This window comes from Pholcus phalangioides, unplaced genomic scaffold, assembly GCF_987345545.1.
Source record: "Pholcus phalangioides strain wild (caught in Gottingen) unplaced genomic scaffold, Ppha-v1.0 ptg000015l_1, whole genome shotgun sequence".
Taxonomy (NCBI): domain Eukaryota; kingdom Metazoa; phylum Arthropoda; class Arachnida; order Araneae; family Pholcidae; genus Pholcus; species Pholcus phalangioides.
The window spans coordinates 12,355,108-12,375,237 of record NW_028301608.1 but is presented as its reverse complement, the minus strand read 5'-3'; positions in this window follow the sequence as shown (position 1 = coordinate 12,375,237).

Below are 20,130 nucleotides of genomic sequence, written 5' to 3'. Positions count from 1 at the left end.
GCTCTGGAGCCGAGCACTCTGTTGCCCACGACCACAACTAGATGCTTGTTCAATCGGGGTAAGCACGCATTTTGGCACCCCCCTTGTAACCCTGTTGGACGGTGAAATTTGTGCCTCATCTGGTCCAGCGCACCAGACCCGTCTGCTCCTCCCCTAGTTGCGGCCCTGCTGGTGCACGTTAAGTGTACATTGCCTTTGAGAACAACTATCGACTACTATGTTAGGATAATAAAAAAGCCATTGGGCAATAAATTTGGGCCACTGTACCCTATGCCCAACGAAAAAATAGCAAGTGTGCCCCAAGACATTTGAAAGTTGAGGACCACTGTTCTTCCACATTTTCATGCAGCACATCTCAACAGGAGGGCTGTCCAGGCTATAAAAAGAATCGATCATGCGAACCACCCGGAGCCGTAACTGAATAGTACTCTTTCACTCGGACCAAGCAAGCATCTTACCCTTCCCACGCGTAATTTTAAATAAGTAGTTTATATGAAGAGTTCAGCCCCCTTTTTGATTCAGTACCCAGGACACCAAACCAACATTCATCCCTATTGGCTTGCGGGTCCGTTAAAATTCTGGGTCTGAGTGTTCGCTATATTCGACAGAATTTTAAGCTTTTTGTTAAATCGTTGACGGAAGTTTTTCAAACCTTTGGGTACTCATCTTTCAGCTTTATGTCGGAAATTTTGATTTATGAGTACAGTCCGACCTGTACTCACCGGACCTTAGTCTTTTTTAGCCTATTGCTCGCGAGCATTACGGTACTTAAGATCGCAAGCATACTCTCGGTGATCTCACCCGATTTCGTACTCGCTAGATTCGTCAATCAAAAATCACTCAAATTCTACAATCATACTGATTGTAGTTTGAACAAATGTTGCAGTAGAAATATATATTGCTCTTATCCGCATACTCGTGGCTCAAAGAAAAAAGTGGAAAATCCCTGATCTATGGCTGTAGGGCCTAAACTATATGGAGGTAGTAACCCCGAGTCAGACAGACGTTGCGCATTATACTAACAGAAACACGAGAAAATTCATGCATTTAAAGCTTTCAGTTCAGTTAGGGAAGACAGATGCCCCGCACTCCTTGAACATGTAGCACGCATAACACTGATATCATAAATACGTTAGAACCACACATAATAAACATACCACTTTTTCGGAATGCATCAATCAAGAAAAAGAGAAAGAAAATTAACTATCTCTCTTATTTGTTCTCCCTGTCCCAGAAATGTCAATGAAAAACTTTTTGCCCTGTCTCTCCTGAGCTCAACCAAAAAAAGTCAATATTTTTAAGTGCAATATTCGCTGAGATATATAAATTCAGATATCGTCAAAAATAAGGGGGAAGAGCAGCATATGAAGAACAGAATAAGGTTTTCCGGTTGTTTATGCGGTGTTTCCTTCATTTTCAGCGATTTTAAATTCAAATACCTCAGCGAATATTAATTACACTTAAGAACACGGATTATTGTTGTTGTTATTATTGTTTTCTTACGAAAAACATGGCAACAACCTTTTTTTAATTGGGCTTTTCATGACAGGGTGGCCAAATAAAAAGTTATTTTTTTTATTTCAATAGCTATACAATCTCTTGCGATATAAATGACGTATTTTGAAGTCTACACATTATTTAGAAACTTTCTGCAATTGAAAGTGTGCTTCTAGGATCAACGGTTCACCTATTTCAGAATAAAGGGACATTCCTATGCACCCCATACATATAGGTTCGTAAAATACATATATATATATATATATATATATATATACAGGGTGATTATAATTGAAATTCTCGCACTCTGAGTAGTTTCTTTTAAAAACTGTTTATCCGCATGCAGCCAAATTTTTGGGATATCTTAATGATAATTTGGGAGAGAGATTTATGAAATTAAAAAAAGTGTCCAATTTTCGACCACCAGGTGTAAAAGTGGCGCTTTTTATTGCATTTTACTTTATCCCATGGCCCATGTAGCGTATATACCTAGTTTCAATAGAATACGTCACCAGAATGGGAGCTTAATAGGTCTGAGTAGTTTCAATATACTTACAGTGCTGACTATGTATACTACTCCGACCTATGTATCGCCAGTTCTGAAGGGCGTATTCCATTGAAACTTTGTACATGCGCTGTGTGGTCCATTGGGGGCGGGGGGGGGGGGAACAACTTCAATAAGAAAAAGCACCATTTTTTCACCTGGTGGTAGAAAATGGAACTATATCTCTTTTGAGTTCATAAATCCCTCTCCCATAACCTCATGAAGACATCCTGAAAATTTGGCTGTTTTCTCATAAGCAGTTTTTTGAGAAAAATTATTCAGAGAGTATGGAAACTGACTGTAATCACCTTGTACATTCAAAATTTTATTTTTCCAGATTTTTGATGTTGAATTTTGCGCTATAAAAATAATTTCTTAAAAAAAATTCATGTTCTCATGTAAATTTTAATTGTTTTAGGGTATATTGGGGCTGCTGATTCTGAATCTCGCATTTGTTTTTTCCAATTGGTTTTAGTTTTGGAGAAAATGAAAATTAAATTTCAATGATAAATACATAAGCAGCGTACAAATCACACTGCTGTAAGCATGCGTTTTTTTCAAAAGTAGAGCCAACTCGGCAAAACTAATGCCAGATCCAGAACCAGCACCTTAAAATTACTGAAATACTTTTGCCAATGATTTACTGTATTTTTTTATAACGCACAGTTTCAATGTGATTTGTACGCTGCTTATGGTATTACCATTGGAATAGAGACCACGACAGCAACTAACTACAGGAGCCCCGACAGCAAGAAACCTCGAGTCCAAATAGTAATGCACGAGTCTTGACATTAAGGACTGGCCACAATCGGCTTCCTATGTCAGAGATATATCGAAGCGTTCCCGAAGGATAAGTTTGTTATAAGTTAATAAGTGGTAATAAGTTAATAACTTAATTGTGTTACCTCAGTTAATAAGTGTGTAATCGTACCATTGAGCATGTCCGCAATCGAGCCTAAACAACAATAAATCAGCTACAAGGCCTGACACAGTGACAAAACATGCGAGTCCCGACAGCAACTGGTTACAGAAACTGCGACACAGCTGCCAAGAAACTGTGCGTTGTAAACAAATACGGTAAATCATTAGCAAAGATATTTTAGATATTTTAGTCATTTTGGAGTGCTGATTTCGGAATTCGTTTTGTCAGACTGGCTCTAGTTTTTACGATAAAGTGTGGAAATTAAATTTCAAAATGGTAGCACATAAGCAACATGCAAATAACATTGTTGTGAAAATGCATTTTCTCAAAACTGGAGCCAAAACTCGGCAAAACCAATAGCAGATTCGGTATTAAAGCCCCACAAAATCACCCTAAAATCACTGAACAAAACCAATATTGAGCAGTGAGCGATGTAATCTATAAAGGAATGACTCACTTCATGTGAATTCTGAAACCCTGTAAGAAACAGAATAAAGTTGCAAGATGAAAAAAGGGTTTTCAGCATTTATATATTCTCTATCACATATCGGAAACCCTCGAGGCCAAAAAGTAAAGTCAGAACCTCTCGCACAACAACAATATCTGCTTCAAATATAAAAAAAGATCAAACAAAAAAAAACAAATAGCATTTTGTGTCGTCTTCTACTTTGAATACAGCCAAAAAATTGGATAAAATGAACAGAAAAAAAAACCCAGATAAATAAAAATGCTTTTTTGCTTGATATTGCGTATTCCTTATGCCTAAAGAGAAGCTTTATGCATTTTTTGTTTTCATTTTCTTGTGGGTTTTTGTGTTTCCGCCGTAGGGTGTCGTTATTCAGTGAGCGTCCTGCAATTTTATGTCTCGTACGGAACTTTGCAAAAGGTTGTAAAAATGTCTCTTGCAAAAATTTATGTGCGTTGTAAATCAGTTTTGAATGCTTTTGTATAACCGGATCAGAACATTGAGCACTTTCTATGAAAAATATTTATAAAAACTGAAATCTTATTTTTTTTTTTTAAGTGCGAACAATCTTGATACTTTGGAGTGAGATCAAATTGAATGCGACCGTTGACAACAGTTTTCGATATTAAGCTGTGACTTTCACGTACATGTGTATGCTTCTACATTTTGCTATTGGGAATATTCCTTTTTTATTTATTTTTTTTTTTTGCTTTTCACATTGCGTAGGTAAAATACTGTGTATACTTAGTGTGTTAGAAATGACACGTTGGCCAATTTTTCGTTATATCTTTAGTATCTGAAGAGCGTTTGTTTAAATGTTGTGAATATCCAAAAATTTGACAACTGAGCAATATCTGTGTAGGTTATAAAAATTTCGCTTCGTCTATTCATTGCCACAAGTCTTTATCATTATGATCATCTTCGTGAAATCTCCAATTATAATAGCACTGCTATTGATACTTTTAAACTTAAAAAGCCTAAAAATTCTATCGAGATATCCCAATGTGTTTAATTCTCTCCATTCTGGTACTGCCAGAATTGATACACTGTGCACACGTTATACGCATGCCACATATATTGTGTATTCTCTATTAACTTTAAGTAAAATACTATTCAAGGAAACATATTTTCTGGATCTTAAGCCGAGAAGCCCAGTCCCTCTTGCAAACCGCGCAAGCACGCTACCATCTACACCACTGGACACAAGTCCCTGTCTTCCTTACTTCATGCACTATGGTGTAGATGGTAGCATGCTTGACCGGTTTACAAGAGGGCCTGGGTTCGAGTTCACCTCGGCATAAAATCCAGAAAATATCTGCTTCCTTGGTATATTGGGCTGAGAAAAAGCCGTCTATCTCTATTATTCATCATTATTTACATATCTTCATTATCATATTCATATAGCATCAATCACATCGCTATTAACACGTTGCATCTCCAGCATCTTACGCATTATGTGATGACATCATCATCGTTTATTCATATTACATCATATTATCAAATATTAGCATTAATTATCATCGATATATCATATACATTAGTTCCTGTTGAGATGGGTGTTAACTCCCGGGGAAAAGATGAACTCCACAGCCACATTTCTACATTTCTAGTCATCTTTGAGGATGGTGTGATATGACTCTTAAATTGTCATCATCCCTACTGCTACACCAACCATGGCTTCAATGCACTGCTTCATTTAATTGGCAGAACCAATTGGTTGATGGGGGGAAGAGCTGTTAAAGTCTCATTTACGGCATCCCGATATACGAGTGAGATTCAAGGTTTAAGCTTCAGTGACAATTTCTATTTTCTATATTATAATTAGAGTCGACCGACTGAAACTCGTTAGAGTGAATTCATACAAAAAATATGCACAATATATAGAAAAATTTGCTATGCATGCATGAAATATAGATGAAATGTGTTACTTATTTTGTGACTCGCCCAGGATAAAAAATTTCTTTAGTGATTATACATTTTTACAAATTTCTTACTATGAAACCGATGCATCCGATAAATTCTTCAAAAAAGATCGAATACTTCTAAGAATAAAAATTCCTAAGTATATTTTCGACAAAGAAAATCAAAAGTTATTACTTCAGTGGCCAAATAAAAAGAAATGGCTACGATGAGAAAATAAGAAAGTTTAACGCCAAAATAGATCCTATGAAGAAGCAAGAGAATTGTCATATCTTATATGATATTGGAGGCGCGGAGGTGGCACAGGGCCAGTCACATAACTTACAGACCTTTCTCAGTGCTCAACTGCAATTTTATTTCCGTTGATGTTTCCTCTTATGGACGAAGGGAATGGTGGAACTTATTTCCACGAAAAACACGAAAAAGGAAGAATATATTTTCCAAAATATGAAGAATTGAAACTCTCTTTTATAATATTTCTATTTGTTCGAAAAATAAAAACCAAACAAAAAAAAAAGATCGCTTTGACGGAATATTTGAAACTTTATGAGTAATATATTTCGCAAAAAATACAAAAAGAAATAGATATAATTTCTTTGTTTCCGTTGAATTTCGAAGAAAAGAGAAAGAAGACAAACAAGAATTCCAGATGGTGAGATCTGAATATCCGCTTTTCAACTTCAAGAACCGAAACATTTTTTTCTTAAAAAACGTAAAATGGAATAAAAATATCTGCCTCTCTCTATGTCTTCTCGTTTTGCTTTATGTCGTCTTACTTTTTTTCACTTACGAAGTATTCTAGTTTATTATAATGAATACGAGGGAGTAAAGGGAAAACTAAATTTTTTGGAAGTTTTTCGAGTGTTTTTCTTTTTTTTTTGAGAAATGTTTAGAAATCACGTTTAAGTTGATGATTAAGTATTGCTTTGATGTTGTTCAAGTCGAAGAAATACTACTGTTTGTCGCATGAAAAATATATTTCTAATGTATTTTCTATCTTTTATCTTGGAAAAAAAATCGTGTGTATAATCGTAAATATTGTATAACCTAAGTGTACACTAAAAAAATTGTCTATTGTAGATAATTATCTGTCGTTATAGATGGAGCTCTAACTTACTGTGTGGAATGTATTTCAATTTTTTTTCCCCTGATAAATTTCTCGTAATTTTACATTTTACGTATTATTCTGTTCACTAATATTTTTTTAATTTTTTATGAGAATATATATATTTTTTTCTTCTATGTATTATAATGATCTTTTTATAGTTCAACATGCATTATCGTACGCTTCAGTAAGCATTTCTTCCAATCTTCAAACACGATGAGATATTCATAGCTAATCGTAATTTTCGTTGTACGTACAGTTAGAAATGATTTCTATTATATATTATGTGTTACTGATATCAAATAATGCATGATTTTCTTGCCGTATGGAATTTATTAGATCGTCATATTGATCAGATCACTGCAAAAGTCTCATTTAATTTCGGAAACTTTTTCTTTTAGATGCGAAAAATTTGGCCATAGCTGCCATAATGTTTTCCATCAGGGCCCAGAATCGTACGCAGGATCGATTAAGGAGAGGTCACAAAAGGTTGGAGGAGGGCATTCACAATGATTTTCTTCCACATAAATTATCCGTTATTAACTTTCAGAAACATTTAAATCAACAGAAGTTTATTAAAATTGCTGATGAAGGTATTTTATTAGTCTTTCAATATTTTATTTCTCGCAAAAATATTTTAATTTTTGAGAGTCTGGCGAGGAGCATAAGCCCTCATGCCCCCTGCGTACACCTCTGATCAGCCCCAATTTAATGTCACGTGATGGCAGCAAAACATGTAGTAAACCTTATTTGGAACGTTAATGCATCTGCGACATTTTTTTTACCAAAGGGTTGTACATACATAAACATTAAATGTGCGTTTCTCTTTCAATTAAAAAGCTTAGAATCAGGTTGCGAATAGAGATAAAATCAGTGTTGCTATTCCCCAAATTTTAGGTGGAAAAAAATAGAAATATATGATTTCTAGTATCTCATTCACATGTATAAATATATAAATTTTGAAAATTATTCAAAATTAAATACCATATAACAGAAAACTAGACGTAATGACCATTTTTTAAGGTCAAATCTGAAATCAGCATCCGGAAATTATTTAAGAACAGCCAAATTTTTCCATGTTAGGAAAATCTTGTAGACTAGCGTTATTTTTCCACGGATGATATCACTCTCCGCTATCAGTACGAAGTTTTAACAGCGAAGATATATTTAGGAAAGAGAAAATTCAGCTGCCCTTGCGGGGAATCCAACCCACATCCTTTCACTTTCCGGGGGAATGCCCTCTAGACTACAAACCTGACTACCTTTATAGTCTAGTGGTTTAGGGCGTTCACCCGGAAAGTGAAAGGACGTGGGTTCGATTCCCCGCAAGAGAGCAGCTGAATTTTCTCTCGTTCCCAAATATATCTTCGCATTAGACAGCTGTTAAAAACCTACGTAGCGTTATTTTATTTCATTTTTGTTCTCTGTTAAGCCCATATATAGAGAGCGCTAATATTTTCAATAAAAGTAAGAATCATGAAATCTGCATAAACGCCACCGCTTCACGTATTGCCTTAAAATTAGAAAAAATGATCGTAAAACGAAAGGATTTTAGTTTATGTATTAGAATTAAAAGATCTGGATGAAACTTTTTTTTTTTAAAAAAACGTAAATTGACAAAAATTATGGGATCTTTTAATCCCAGAACTCAAACATTAACAAAAATTAGGATGCGATTGAAGAGACTAGCAGAAAGAACGGAAGCTTGATTAGAAATCGCAAGAGAAAATCTGATTTCGACATTATCGACCAAGCTGTATGGCACTGGCTTCATGCTGAAAGAGCCTAAAAGTCATTCGTCAACGGCGTCATGATTCGGCAAAAAAAGTAGAAAAAATTGCTAAAGGTTTTCAAAACTGTGAAAAGTTTTCTGCTTCAAAAATACGGTTACACAGATGACAGCACAGGTAAAATATTGTTTAAGACATAGAAAAAACTATGACATTCTACAAACTGTACTAACGGTGGGGACGGCGATAGGATTGTTCCCCGCTTAACCGGATATCATGTGCTAGAACCGTTGATAGTCGTATAAGCGAAACCAACTGTATTCGCTTCTATGAATAAAGACACCGGTTAAAATGTTGTGGAGAAAAAATCATTTTAGATCGTTTTCCTGGAAAAAAATACTTTATTTATAGAAATTTTGATGAAACCAATTTTTTTTTTTTTGATCTGTCAAGCCCTGATCTTCATTATCATATCACGAAAAAGTAGAAATGACAGAACATTGATCTATAATAATTTCAATCCAATCTCATCTAAAGTCCTCGTCATTTTCATCGAAAATGAAATAAAAAAAATAACACAATAGAAAACTTTAGAAATTGACAGCGAAGAGGTTGCTAAAAAGACTTTTTGACATTGAAAGGCAGAATGAATTTCCCTGCCGGAAACTATTGCCATCCCTCGAGAGATCATTAACTCAGGAAAAGAGTTACTCGTCCCCGAGACAAGGATCTCTAATGAAGTTATGGTCACATTCTTCACTCCAAGTGGTTGTCCTAACACCATAATAAATCAGCCTTAAAAGCACACCTCCCCTTGAATTACGCCTTTGATGTTCCTGCTCAACGTTACGATCATCGCGAAAAGAGAGAGAGAATCGCGTTTGATGGCTCGTTCCGAACATGCGCCACCATTTTGCCTATGACAAGGCTAAAACTTTATAAGTTTCCCTTATAAATTATAATATTTGAATAATTATTACTACCCTTGATATCGATTTATGATGGGTAACTGTTCTCAGAATCCATCTCGATTCTTTATAGGGTCTCTCTCAAGAGGCTTATCATTTTTATAGAGACCTATTTCAGGTAGAACGAATCTTCCCTACGTCTCGATGAAAAATTACGTATATCTGGATAAACTTCAATGGCTGGTCATAGATAACGCGTAAACCAGAATTTATAGAGAAACTTCAAATTTTACTAAGTTGCTAAGATATTTGATACAGTCTAGTTCATAAGTTAGGGGGACTTCTGTTCGCGTGTTTAGCTCTTAATATACATATTTTCTGTTGCATATTCTGGTGACTGCTGCACCGTATGGCGTTTGGAACTTGAAGGAAACTGTTCGTGAACCAGTGAATTCCCATTGAATGACGCGTGTGCGTGTTACGCCAAACACCCAAATACTGATCCGTACAAAAGAACCGCGAAAATTCCTCTCGGTGATCGGTTCACGCGGAAGTACATACAATGAAATCCTAGTTGGAGGCAACAATTTCTATTAAGCCGAATTCAAACGTCAGCAGCATCTGGTACTTTTCCTCCGATAACAACGGAATCGACTAACACTGGAAAACGACCTTCTCTGAGTTTTGTAGCGAGAGTCGAGAGCTTTTCAGGAAAGTGAATGCGTAAGTTTCGATTTCGAAAACTAGACCTAAATTCGTACGTAATAGTAATCTACACATTAGTTGCAAGTGAGAATTCAAAGTTTTCGCGAAACTATAGACGCGAATATCCTTATTTAAGAAAAGGAATGCCGAATTCGCAAGAATTTAGGAAACTGAAAATATAGAACTCACGCGCGTTAAACTCATTATCATAAACACTTCCTTAGGAATGCGAATTGTTGTCCATGTGTATTGTATATCCTAGAAAAAAATAACAGAAATTTTAAATTACTTCCACCACAGAATATAGGTTACTTAAATTCATAAATTTAATTATAAAATATCAAAAAATATTTTCAATACTACTTTTTTTTACTCACCGATTAAAAATTAAACAAATTATCATTAGAGCAAATGACGTAAGTACTGAATGTTTCTTTAAACATTGATATATTTCACTTTTTCAAAGAATCCTAGACTGCTTTAATTATTGAACCCTTTGTGCCCACGAGCATTTTTTTCAAGTACAATTCTTCGTTAAGCTGCACTCAAATGAGTACAGTGGGTACGAATTTATTAATGCATGATGAGTATAGCAAGCTGCTCAACCATCTATTGACGATTTGATTAAATTTCGACGTTTGAAAGTTCTTAAAACGACATATAGATGGCGTAATAAGCGGATACAGACACCCCCCCCCCCTTCCACGCGGAGTGTGTATACCCCCGCCCTCTCGTCTATACTAATAGTACAACTTTTTCACTGAACACAAGGAGGGGTGATCGCTCTTCGCCCTACTCCCTCTGCATTTACCTATGCATAGCGTATGGGATATACAGGGTGATTCAGAAAAAATGGGGGAAACTTTAAGAGGTGATAGTACACACCAATATAAACAATTGTCATCAAAGAATGCATGGTCTAACATGAAACGCAAACTCGCTAGTGAGTTTCTAATCGGCTGCTCCGCAAACGTTAAAACTGGAACTTGGGAAATATTTAAAGAAATAGCAACAGTGTATCTATTCTTATCAATACTACTGTATATAAATTTTGAGATGTTCAACAAAGCGTTTACGGTTCCTCGGCTTTTTATGAAGCCATATTGGGTGTCTGCGAAAAAGTTTGCATATTGTAGAAATTTATAGATTCGGGATAATACGATTTTTTCAATGATTCTGGAGAAAATCGGTAAAATTGAAATTGGAAGGTAATTTGAGAGAGTATTTTTCACGCTAGATTTATAAATAGGCGTGATTGTTACTCGTTATAGACATTCGGGAAAATTTGCTTTCTGATATATTTATGACTTTATTACCATCCACATCAATTTGGGATGTTTTTAGTGATTTTTCGTGCGACGCCATCTGTTTCCTACAAACAAAAGTAAAGGCAGTGGGAATACTCAAAGGGCAATAATTCTAATGCACGTGAGTAAATCTTTGGCTATTTTAATAGTTAAATAGTTTATGTTTTATACGGGGGGGTCGTCCCTCCTAAGAGCCAAATGAGGAAAAATTTGATCTGTCCCGTAAAATACCGGATGATCCAAAGAAGTTAAACAGTTAATCGCTACTCTCAACACATCGCTCTGGATTCACACCTGTTTTGAACTGGGTATATGGTTTTCACGAGTATATTGCAAACAGTATAATTTTTATGTTGCATGTCAGTATATGATAGCAATGAACAGTTCTAAACAGATTTGGTGCTGAAAGTGACAAAATTTTACAAATGCGAAAAACATGCAAATGTTTGCTGCAATTCGGCAAGGATTGCGAAGACTTCCATTAAAGAATTATTTGCAGCAGAATGCTACGGATGTCATGAATTGGAATTAAACAATACCCGAATCTTGTAAAAGTTTACTAGACACCTTTTTTAGACTTTTTTGTCAAGTACGTTGGCTTTTTCCCAGTTTTCGGAGATTTGTAACCTTGTCTTTGTAGCCATATTTTGTAACACTGTAAGAGCAAATTTTAATTTTGTTAGCATTCACTGTTATCGTTCCATTCTACATCTTTTTAGTTCCATAAACTACCCACTTTCCCGATATAATATTTTCAATATTTTTGTTCTAAAATATATTATTTTGACTCCAAATTTTGGATGTGTGTAGTTCCTCTTTAACTCATGAAAAATATATGAAGTGCGTAGGTAGATTTCTCAAGCAAAAATTCTCAATTTATACTTGTCATATATATATTTTCTCCCATACATAATATTTTCTCGAAACTGTCTTGTAAGTTGTGTCAAAACACCCATGTTACAGGTAACTGTATTAATAAAGTGCAGAAACGCAGAAACGACAAAAAAATTCACACCAGTCCGGTAGGTATCGTCGTTAAGTTCGAAACGTGAACGTGAATTTGAATATTTTCGCAGTACCACCATCAATATTTTTACTATTGGCAGATGCTGCTTTTCCCGCTGGTTTTCACAAAGAATTCTCTCGACGTTTCCAGTGTTCTTTCGTAAGAGGAATGCGTTTACTTCCAATTTTTTTTTCATAACTATAAATATACTTAAAAATTTTCCTGGGAAAAAAAACTATGAAGAGTAGAGTGTGGATCGAATTATTATTTCTCTCTCTCATTCGCCATTTTTACCGCCATCACCACTGCAGAAAGCCTTTGTTGAATTTTTTTTTTGGAGCTGCAGCAGCAAAAGGTGTGTTTCCACTCCACAGAGTCTCGGATGCAGTAGACACCTTCGTAATAAAAGTGAGTTATGACTTGAAAGGTTTCTTTTAGCCACAGGAGTGAATTTCCTGCAAAGCAATACTCATTTTTCACTACAGATAATGTATGAATATACACTCCATTTTTGCTAGAGCTGATTTATGTCGTTTCCCTGTGGGTTAGAAGCAAAAGAAAATGTTGGTTGATATAGGAGAGGAAGCTTCGATTCGAACGAATTGAACAAGTTCAACTACTTTTTTCTTCTTTGTCTCTACTCTCTCTCTCAAAATTTTTCATTGTTATTTAACATCTTTATTATTAGATTAATAGTAAAATTAAGCGACTTTGGGTTTGTGTGTGTGTATAAGGATCAGTCACCGGAATCGGACCACTCCCATTAATCTATAAGAACGGATCTCGTTTTTCATGAAAATATCCATAAATGTGATGAATAGTCTTTTCTGTCAAACTAATTAGTTTAAGGTACCAATTTTTTTGGTTGTTTAAAAATAAAACAATATGAAAAAGTTCTCTGTCATTCATAAATGAATAACGACTTCGGACTGTTATTTAGTGGACTAATTGGACCTGAATTCGTCTTAATGAAATTAAGTAATTTTTCAAGATAATTTCTAGACGAGTAATTGTCTGTGATGCTTACCAATTCGTTGTTATTAATGATTTTATTCTTATGTAATCTTAATGTATGTAAAAATTACATGCTTCGGATTTTATGGTACAGATGATATTGATTGTTCGTCGATGGAAATAATTTTGGATTCCGATTTCTTCATTTACAGCAGTGGTTCTTAAGTAGGGATCCATGGACTTATTGTTGGTCTTTGGAGACGTTTCGGCGAGGTTCGTGAGCTTGGATGAAATAGCACTTAACTATTGTTCTTAAACTATTTTGTGCTGGATGAATATTGCTCTGTGGTTTTCATCTTATTGGCAGAGAGGATCCCTGTTCTGCGTTGTATTGGCGTAAAGGTGCTCTATGAAGCACAAAGGGTTATGAACCCTGGGATATAACCAGATGTTAACAAAAACTCTAATATATATCCAATGGATATTATTCATACTGTGTCTTATATATCATATGTTGTGTTATAAGTTAATACAGATGGTGTCTCGATTAATATACAGCGTCAGATATTTCAGCAGATTCTGATATATATATACTATTTGGGGGAGGGGGGTCTCTGCGTTAAAGTCTATACCAGTGGTTCTTAACCTTTTTACTGAGTCACACTCTCAATAAATTTCAATTTGATTTCCCTATGGCTTTTTGCTTTCCCAATGGGATTTGAATTACATTCTCCCACCCCTTTGAGTAATAATTATTCGAGGAATCAATAACTCATATAGTAGTATGAGTCAAGTCCCACACTTCCTAAGACTGCCTTTTCTTATTCTTCACGTCTACAGATTACCATAATCATAATTAGACTATTATACTACTATCCGAGACACCACCCTCATATTACATATTTAAATGCTCATCTCGATTGTTTTAATCGTAATCTGCAGAAATCTGACACTGCGTAGCTATTAGTACACCCTGCATAAAGAACCACGTATGTATTACATACACTACTTTTTTTTCCTGCAGGCATAGGATTTTATTTTCTCGCAGCTTCCCCGAGCTTCGAAAATTTGTGTACGCCTACTCGGACTTCCTAAATGCGCACCCCTCCAAAAAAAAAATACCCCGACCCTGCTCTATTTCTATCAAAATAGCTTAAAAATTAGTCTAAAAAAGGCTTTGAGTAAAAATTGCTTGAACTCTGAAATTTCCAAACTAGGGCACTCGCGACAAGAGTAGACAACTCTTGCATCAGGGACTTCAAAATTTTTCGGCATTTAAAATTCTTTTACTGCCTCAGGGGAATGTTTACGAAATACATATGAGGTTATCTCGAATATAAGAATAATATTATAACTATAAATAAGACTAAGAACACAAGAATAAATAAGGCTAGAAATATAAAATAATAATTAAAAAAAAAAGAATGAATATGACTATTAGAATAAATAACACAGAAAGGATAAAAATGGCTATTAATGCAAGAAAAAGGAACATTAGAATAAATAATATCAAGAATCAATAAGGCTAAGAATGCAAAAATAAATGAGACAGATAGTTCAAGAATAAATGAGAATAAGAATATATATAAGAGTATGAATGTAAAAATAAATATATAAGGCTACGAGTATAATAGTAAGGAATAAGGCTAAGAAGAAATGAGGCTGAGAATACAAGAAAAAAATAAGACCGAGAATACAGAAATTCATAAAAGCGACTAAGAATGCAAGGAATAAATGACAAAGAGTGCAGGGAAGAAAAGGATACAAATATAAATTAAGACAGAATAAGAATAATATGAGAATATTATCGGATATGTCTATAGATGTTAACTATATGTCAGTTGCTGACATCTATTTTTAAAGTTACAAATAAGTTCATAAAAATAATAGATTACTTTTGTCTCTTCGTTTTTTTTTTGGTTTTTTTTTCGTAATTTTGAAACAACTGAGCCATCTGGTGAAACTTCATAAACGACTCTTATCTTGTTTCGAATTCGTAAACACATGGCGCAGGAAATTTCAACTGCAGACATTCACCACTGTGAGGGAAAAAATGTATTCAAACTCTTGAGAGAACTCATTAAAAACTTGATACGTCAAATATTGAAATGCAGCGATCCATCTCAATCCCCCGAGAATTTTTTTTTTCTCTCTCTCTCTCTCCATAATCCGATTCCAAATCCAATTATAAACATTAATAAACAACTCTTCGTCGAAAGACGGGCAAAAATGAAAGCCATTTCCTATAAAGGATGGCGAATATCGATCACCGAAGATGGCCCGCCATAAATATTTCAAATGAATGTCGGTCGGAACGAGAGAAATGAGCCTCCATTAATCTCAACTTCCCTTGGAACTTTTCAAGTGCTTCTTCTATTATAAGATCGTATAAGTAACATTTCCGAAATTGAGGTTATAATATGTAAACCTTATTCCGCTCTGAATCGAAAGTAACCTCCACGAAAACCTCAATTTAAATTGCTTATGGCGATATTTTCGGTATTACGGACGTGTAAGCCCGTCTTTTTCCGGATGCAATACCATAATTAATATCTGCAGTTTTCAGTGGATAAATCATATCGAGGAGTCCTATCTAGTTTATCTTGGGATTATATACTCTTATAAAAATAAAGATAAGGAAGACGGTGTGGGGGGGGGGGTTGTTTTTATCTTTATTACTTACGCCGAGAAGATGCGATACTTTATTGATAATTTATCAAAAACTGAAACTTTCCATTTTTAAGATATTAAACGAGATTATCTTTCTCTTTGTATATTGCTCATAGAAATATTGAGGAAATTTATTGATTATACAACTAAATAATTCAATCTAATGATCGATAAGATTTATTTAAATTTCGAATCGTGGATAACATGCGACTTGATCCGGACAATAAACTACAACTACTCAAAACCGCATATACACCTTGTCCCTATTCCTCTGCTGCTTCTAACGAATTGGTACAGGTTGGAATGTGCATGTCCGCGTTGTGAACCTAATAAATACAAATACGAGGACACAACAGGCAAAATGCTCAAGAGATGGCTGAGAGAAAGCTGGATTTCGAACCTTGGTCTACAGGCTCACAATCTGAGCACTGTCACCCGCCCAATTCAGACGTGAAGTTTGTTCCTGTGTTATGTTTCTTATACTGTTGTCATCTGCCATCTATTTCTCGAACTAAGAACAATAAAATGTAACTTCCGTCTGTTATCATAAAACAGTGTTTCCAGTCTTATTGTACGTGTACCCCTTGGAGATACGTCACGATCCATTTAGGGGTACGTCAAAAATAATCTGCAATGACGGAAAAAAATGGTGAAATTAAAAGCATCAAAAAGTGTTAGCCATGGCACAATACGCAAGGAGTTACTTAAAGTCCCTATGCATTTATAGGAGTACGCACACGTGCGTAAGTAGTACAGTAATAGACTCTTAGATACTTTATATATAGGGATATGCAAACCTCCTACGCATTTCAAGTGAATGAAATGTGCATTACATTCATACATACTTAATGCATCACACGCATTTCTGGGATTGCACAATACATTCTTTCCCACATTTATAAGACTACGTAACGTCTGTTGTTGCATATTCCTATGTATATGCAGGAAATGCAAGTTTTTCCAAGAGATACTAGAAGCATGATGGGAGGGGTGTCACCGCTATGGATCAATTTACTGCCATTTTTGTGGCATTGTAATATTTATTGGTGTTCATGTTTGAACAGAAGTATGTCTTCTATGCGGCAATTCATTTCTCAAATCGGCCGCTAATGAGTGTTATGTTGTTGACTGGTGAAAATTCTTACCGTCATCTGCTGATCATAGCTGTCACTGGGATCTAGTCTTGGCCCCATTGGTATATACAAATTGACTATAGCCTGTTTCTAGAAATAACATCATGAGACGTGATCATACATGAATACATATTAGATATCATAAACTGCGTACTATAGCCTCAACTTCAAGGTATGATTGTGATAATTATGACTCCCTTCGAAAAGACTCGGGCGATGTACAAAATGTCGTAAAATATATTCAGTTCCACTGCATTTACTCAAATCTAGTTTGGTAGATAGATATAGCGCACCCATTAAAATCCTGCTGTCCACATGTGGTTTTCAAATCCAACACCTATCCAACACAAAAAGGCCGGGATCACAACTCTCACAAGCCCAGCAAGTTGAAAATGATTTTCTGAATTAACCCGCTTCAGGAAGGATTCGCGAGCTGACTAAATTCAGCACACGAATATTCTTCCAATCTGAGGATTTCAAAAAAAAAAAACCTACATCAACAAGAGGTTCGTAAATTCGATCAAAGACGTCAAAATACAATGCACAAGACGCATGCAGTTGAGACCGGCAGTGCTAAACAGTGAGGCTCACTTGGACTAACCCAGACTAAATTCACCCTCCACGCGAAGGTTGTTGCACAGCAGAAAATTATAGTGAGTCGAAATATGCTGAAGTCTGTGCTTGATCATAAATATGTAGCATCAATCAACATAAAATCAACCGTATACATACCTCGAGATCACGGTTTTTCGATTAGAACTCACCCGAGGGCACTTCGATCAATTACCAAAGATGCTAGTCATTGTCACTCAAAATAGTTTCTACATTATTAAAAAAACATCCCAATGGACCATCGGAAAAATTTTGCGAACACGTAGTAGCATGCCATACGATAACGATACAGTGACTTAAGGCCGTCACACCACTGTGTTTCGACCTTTACAGACACCTATCGTGGTGAAAGTACAGGGTAAAAATTGAAGGAATTGGTATATTTGAATTCTGTTTGTTGAGAAAGTTACTCTCACGAAGTGGGTTGTTTTTTTTTTTGTTTTTTTTTTTTTTGGTACAGAAAAAAAGATAAGTTAAAATTTTGACGTAGAGGATGCTGCACAAAAGTCCAGCAGGATTGATTAGATCTGAACCTTTTTTCCATCTCTTCTGCGTCCGAAACATTCGTAAAGCTTCAGCCATGATACGTGACTGAGATAAAATAACTTCCTTAACAGTGTTTTGTCCACCAATGTAAACATCGCAATGAGAACCTTATGTAAGCGGCAGTGATATGAAAATTCAAAAGTGACCCGTTAATCGTACACCATGCATTTTATAGGACCCCGATTTACATATTTCTAGGGATTTGCTTTCATGCAGCGTCCTCTATCGATAAAAATTAAAACTATTTTTTTTTTGTATCAAAAAAGAGTTTTTCTTTATAAATATAACTCTTAATGCATTCATATACCGATATATTTTTTAATGGTTATGAATTTTTTAACTATTTACGAATTTATGAGACACTCCCTTTATCTTAAGGTATTAAAAAATAATAATAAAACTCTATCGTCTTGCGATGCACCAATGCGATAAACACCTCATTTGCATATGTGGTGAGTATACTTAAATGAAGAACTTGGATACACTAAAAGGGACCTTGTAAAATTTCCGCACAATATTAAATATGTTGATCAAAGACAAGAGCGATCGTTTGAAAGTCTTACTGTAATGTTCTTAAAGGATAACAAGCCTTGAGTAAAATTATCGTGAATGATGATAAGATGATGAATATAAGGGAAAAACTGAAATAAAAAGATAAATAAGCAAAAGTAAATCTTCTGACATCTCACTACAATGTCCTGATTGCAAATCTCAGCGTAACAAATTAGAAATGAAGCAAAACATGTTAGGCAACCACGTAATTAAATTTAATGCCTCCCTTCCAGTGATTACATTGTAATTAAGAACTAATTATGCTTACAACTTATTACTTACGCTCGCGAATACATTGCTTAAAAGAATCTGGAGGTGATTGGTGTTTCATCATTTGCCCCGAGTTTTACGAACAAATAAATAGAAATAATAATTACGCATAATTAGCACGGTATAGATCGCTTTCTTGAGAATGTTTTCGCACCTTTTTCCGTGTTTCCGTCAATTAATTAACTGACTTGAAGGAATTATTAACAAAAAATAATAAAATAATATCCCAGTGTATGAATGCGTGAGATCTTCTGCGATATTCTCAATCGAATGATATTTTAAAACGCTGGTAAAAATGGATGGCGTCTAACGGAACGTAATTATACGTGTTTGAAGTCATTTCAACGAGCCTTCAAAGGTTATCATTTTTCATTCGTAGAACCGACATGGCGATGTTTCAAGAACTTCTGTATGTATTAATTGTTTGTTATTCGTTGTTTTTTCTTTTAAAAAGTTCTGATGGTCTCATAGGGTGTCTAATGTAACAAACTACAGATTTTTAAACGCAATATCGAAAATATGCTCAGCATTAAAAATACACCTGGCAGCATATTTGTTAGCATATTTTAACGGGTCTTAAAATAAATTCAGAAAACTGTCCTCTTGTTTTTACACTATCAAACCAATAGATGGCGCCTGTGACAACAGAAACTAGTTGCTGCTGTTAGAAGTCATTGCTGAATACACAGGGTGGACGAGAAGTACTGGACTCATTTTAAAACAAATCGTTCAATTGAAATAAAAAGCTGCGGTTTACACTATAATACTTATCATGCTCAGAGTTTTTTTTTTTGATGAATTAATTTAAGTTTAGATTTCACTCACAAGTGGAGTGACGAAAAACTTGGCATAACCATAGAACTCAACACAAACGGTATATAATTGATGTTTATGACAATTTTCATTACATGTAATTATTTAAATGTGTGAACACCCTTTCACATTCTTAGATGTAACCCGGGCTAAAAGGTCACTCATATTAAAATATGATAGATTTACGTAACCTGAATTGTCTTAAACATCAATTAAACATTGTTTGTTTTGCATTTTATGTGATATGTCGAGTTTTTCGTTTTATAGCGACACCTGTGAGTGAAATTTGAACTTCTATAAATTTATCAAAATCATTCGTTATTAATTTCTAAAATGTTTCTTAGAACTTTTCGTCCACCTTGTAAAATTATGCTGGCCTTTGGTTTTAGTTTTAAAATTTCTCATTCACCTCTTTCCATGGCGCAGTAGAAATTACTGAATTCTGTATGAAATGTCGCATCTTTTTTTAA